Genomic DNA, 4,936 nt, shown 5'->3' on the forward strand with positions numbered 1-4,936 from the left:
TGCGCTAATTGGCATGGTTAGCAACAGATGTGGCTGCTTCTCTGGTGGTGTGTGGAGCCATAAACAGACACCACACACACTCAATGCACATACAGTGGTACCTCGGGTTACATACGCTTCAGGTTACAGACTCTGCTAACCCAGAAATAGTACCTCAGAAACAGTACCTCAGGTTAAGAACTTTGCTTCAGGATGAGAACAGAAATTGTGCTCCGGTGGTGCGGTGGCAGCAGGAGGGCCCATTAGCGAAAGTGGTGCTTCAGGTTAAGAACAGTTTCAGGTTAAGAATGGACCGCCGGAACGAATTAAGTACTTAACCTGAGGTACCACTGTACTCACACATCCCTACGCACGGACATATATGTGGACACACATCCAACATATGCACTGGGATCACTGGGAGATAGGCAGGTTAAAGCCTTATCCCAATGTTCAAATGATGAACTTGGTGGCAAGACCAGGCTAGCTGAGAAGCAAATCCCTAAACCTCTCTCCATGCTATCCTGATGTAGCCCAGGTTGGTGTCCCGACACTGCTAATAGTTACCCAATAATGCCAACTTCTGGTGGCGGCCTTGGAAACATTCTCTGAAGGATCGAGATAATGTAGCTGGATATGATGTGAGGATTATTGTGGAGCTAGATCTGCTCATGAGAATTAATAGAAATAGAAATTAATAGCAATGACTAACTTAGGTTCATTTATCCCCAAAGATGCAGATCATCTGTCATGTGATTGTTTCACTCAGAACTTGCATACCTTTTGAAAGTGTTGCATGATGGAAAGATGATCTCCTATTTGGAGTCATGTTACTCCTTATGCCACCTTTCTGTTAGATGCTCAATACTCAATTTCTGTTAGATGCCCATACTACAAATTAAAAGCAATACTAAGTCCAGTTTAATGTAGTAATCACACAATCTATTTGACTAGCAAATTAGATTTGCTTTACTTTGTTCAAAACAAGACAAAATTGTTATGTGCTAATTATCTCTTACATGTGAAGATATATAAGGCTCTGTTGTTCAATATAGGGCAGGTCCACATCTGAGTTGGCATCATTCCATCAACGTCTCATTGTTGGATGACTTACACCTGCATGTGTGAACTGACTCCCTTTAATTAAAACCATCACATCTGAGGTAATATATTCATAATAGCAGCAGCCGCCGCAGCAGCCACCCTTAGTGCATAAGTAGTGATTTGCAGTGTTTCAGAATACACTGTGGACATTATCTCTATAATCCTTGTAAACATATCAAGATTGTTATCCCCATGTCACAGACAGGGAAACAGAAAACTATAGCTCTCCTAAAGTCACCTAGTGAGTTAACAGCAGAAGAGAGAATCAAGTCTGGGATTTCCTCCTGGGTACCCAGCCTGTTCTTCTAGCCCCTCTATGAATGACGCGGAAGTTCAACCTGTGATGGCATATTCACACAGGAGACATGTATGCATGAACCCTTCTATGGAGCTTAAGGCAAAGGCAAAGGTACCCCTGATCATTAGGTCCAGTCGCAGACGACTCTGGGGTTGCATGCTCATCTCGCTTTATAGGCTGAGGGAGCCGGCGTTTGTCCGCAGACAGCTTCCAGGTCATGTGGCCAGCATGACAAAGCCACTTCTGGCAAACCAGAGCAGTACACGGAAACACCGTTTACCTTCCCGCCAGAGCAGTACCTATTTATCTACTTGCACTTGATGTGCTTTTGAACTGCTAGGTTGGCAGGAGCTGGGACCGAGCAACGGGAGCTCACCCTGTCGTGGGGATTTGAACCGCTGACCTTCTGATCAGCAAGCCCTAGGCTCTGTGGTTTAGACCACAGTGCCACCCGCGTCTCTCTATGGAGCTTAGAGGGTGTTTATTTGCCGGGCCACCCTACCCAGCCCACAACAACCAATACAGCAAGAACTCCACAGGACAACACAAAACACCAGTGAGCTCCTGGTTTGGCTTAGCAATGATATTGACTCATAACCTTGATTCCACATCACTACCCGAAAACAGTATAGCACAGCAGCAATTGTGCTCTGCAGTGAATGCATTGTCTTTTGTGTGTGTGTACACTAATTACAATTTCCCTTTCATACATTTCCTCATTTACAACTTGCTTCATTGATCCCACTCAGCCAGCTCACATCCTTTATACAAAGAGAAAACAAAAGGGGAAATGCATTTTTTGTTGTTGTTTTAAAAGAGGAGCCTGCGGTTAAACACACTGAGGAATAATTTCACATTCATTTCATAACATCATTGCAGTGACACATACCATTGACAATTAACAGCAACAAAAAAGAAAATATCCTGCCACTATATAATGCTGATACTTTGCCGATTTTTTCCTTTTCTGCAGAGCTTTGACAATATAAATCTTGTGTTCATGCTTTGTGGATCTTTCCTGACACTCAGCAGTATTCTCACTACGGCCTCCTTCTTATGTCCTATCATTCTAGGTTGCCTGAAGAAATTGCCGAAAATTCAATTTTGATGTCTCTGAGAACTGTGCTCTTTTGAAACCAACACACTTCTCATAAAACACAAATAAAAGGAGGGCTGTGTGCTGGAGACACTTTGAAAGAGCAATCCAAACAATTGCAGCTTTGCCAGCAATGGGCAAGGAGAGCACAACTACATTTCACAAAGAACACAAGGCTGCCACTGAAAGTCATGAAGGCGGCTCAGTTAGTTAGAGTGCAGTGCTGAAAATGCCAAGGTCATGGGTTTGACCAGATGCATATTCCTGCATTGTAGGGGTGCGTGTGGATAAAATGAACCACTGAGTCTCTCCCAGCTCTATGATTCAATGATCACTTACCCCTGCACCACTGAGGCCCCATCTGCACTACACATTTAAAGAGTTATCATGCCACTTTAAACACCCATGGCTTCCCCCAAAGACTCATGGGAAGTGCAACTTCTTAAGGGTGCAGATAGCCATTGGCGGAGCATATGCCTGCGCTGCCCAAGGCGGACGTGCTCCCGAGGGGAACAGGGGACGAGGGTGCCCTCCCAGGGGTGGGATAGCCACTCCAGTGCATAGAGCGTCTCGTGCACACTGCAGCTGGGGACAGAGCGAGCCACTCATGTGGGTGGAGCAAGCCGCCGATGGCGGACATTTGGTGTGCCATCTGCCCGCGACTACCAAGCCTCCCACAGCTGTTAAAATGAAGGGGGAAGGGTGGAATGCAGCCAGCAAAGCAGTACAACTCCCCCCTTCCGCTGACGGCTTGGGGTAGACTTGGGAGTCACGGGCGTGCGGTGTGCTGAATGTCACCCCCCCTGAAGGGATGACAGCTGGGTAGGACCACTCCCACCGCACCCCCTCTTCTTCTGCCACTGCAGAGAGTTGTTAAAAAGGTAAAGGGACGCCTGACCATTAGGTCCAGTCGTGGCCGACTCTGGGGTTGCGGCGCTCATCTTGCTCTATAGGCCGAGGGAGCCGGTGTACAGCTTCTGGGTCATGTGGCCAGCATGACTAAGCCGCTTCTGGCGAACCAGAGCAGTGCACGGAAATGCCGTTTGCCTTCCCGCCGGAGCAGTACCTATTTATCTACTTGCACTTTGACGTGCTTTTGAACTGCTAGGTTGGCAGGAGCAGGGACCGAGCAACGGGAGCTCACCCCGTCGCGGGGATTCGAACCACCAATCTTCTGATCGGCAAGTCCTAGGCTCTGTGGTTTAACCCACAGCGCCAGCCGTGTTCCTGCAGAGAGTTGTTGCAGAGCAACAATTCTCAAAGTTCCCTGGGAAGAGGGATTGGCCGTAGGTATGTGACAGAAACCGGGTCTTCTAACAACTCTCGACACTCTTCAACTACAGGGTCCAGGATTCTTGCGGAGAAGCTACCACTGTGTAAGTGGTATAACAGGGTGTTCAATGTATAGGCCAGATGGGGCCACAGTTGCCTGTGACATCACAAATGCTTTCAGGGGATGAGAGGGTTTGTGTGGATCTCCTTTTATGTAGCAAAAACATGGTGGTAGAATGGGCTGCACAGTGGTACCTCAGGTTACGAACTTAATTTGTTCTGGAAGTCCATTCTTAACCTGAATCATTCTTAACCCAAGGCACGCATTACCTACATAGGCCTCCTGCGGCCCCGGAAGCAGATTGCGTTCGTGTCCCAGGGCAAAGTGTGCAACCCGTGACACCTACTTTTTGTGGAGTTCGTAACCCAAAGTGTTCATAAGCAGGACTGTTCATAACCCGAGGTACCACTGTACCACTTTAGGCTGCAAGTAGGAAACATAATTCTCCATTGAAATGCTTCATGAAAACAGAAAATTAAGATATCAGGAAGAAAGATTCTAGATGTCTCCCTGCTGGGCTGGTTGTCTGCTTGCAGGGAGCCTTTCGCCTCAGGGAGCATTCGAAGTACCACAATCTGAAGGGGTACTGCTTATTCTACCATCTCAGCTTTCTGCCACCTGCTGCCTGCGTTATGGAGATCCAGCCTTGAACTAAGCTGTGCAGCAGCTTACACTTGTAGCACTCATGTCCTGTTTCCAGTTACTTTGTAGTCAAGGGAGACGAACTACGCTGCCAGCAGAGTCCTGACAGAATCTGGCAACCATTTCCACAACTGCATTCGTAGTCAGTGTGACTGAATTGCATCTCATGGAAACAATGTTGGGCATGTTGAGCAGTTTTGTATCAGAAGTATGTCTTCACAAATCATTTCCATAAACCACATACAGTGGGTTTATAGCCACATGCCAGCTACTCATGAGAAACATAAATATAATCTGCCTCAACGGTTCTGGCAGACGTGTGGATTTCTCACATACAGAAGGACATATTAACCACCCCCATTTTTTACAAGTTTGGATATGGGAGTTCCTTGTGGGTACATTCTCTTCACTTAGAAGTGGAGGTGAAGGACTGAGACACACAGTAACAGAGCAAAGAACTGCAGGCTTCTGAAACACAAAGCCC

General features: G+C 47.0%; 1 long non-coding RNA gene across 1 annotated transcript in view; it reads right to left on the reverse strand.

The window, feature by feature from the left end:
* Positions 1–3,862, reverse strand: part of LOC310767639 — a 5,161-nt gene extending 1,299 nt beyond the window's left edge. Inside the window, exons 1-2 of the long non-coding RNA XR_014550995.1 lie at positions 3,796–3,862; positions 999–1,116 (exon numbers count right to left, since the gene is read on the reverse strand). This is a non-coding gene — a long non-coding RNA (uncharacterized lncRNA). The remainder of the gene's footprint in view (positions 1–998; positions 1,117–3,795) is intronic.
* Positions 3,863–4,936: the final 1,074 nt, after the last annotated feature.

Source organism: Podarcis filfolensis (assembly GCF_964270895.1).
Source record: "Podarcis filfolensis genome assembly, chromosome: 7".
Lineage (NCBI taxonomy): Eukaryota > Metazoa > Chordata > Lepidosauria > Squamata > Lacertidae > Podarcis > Podarcis filfolensis.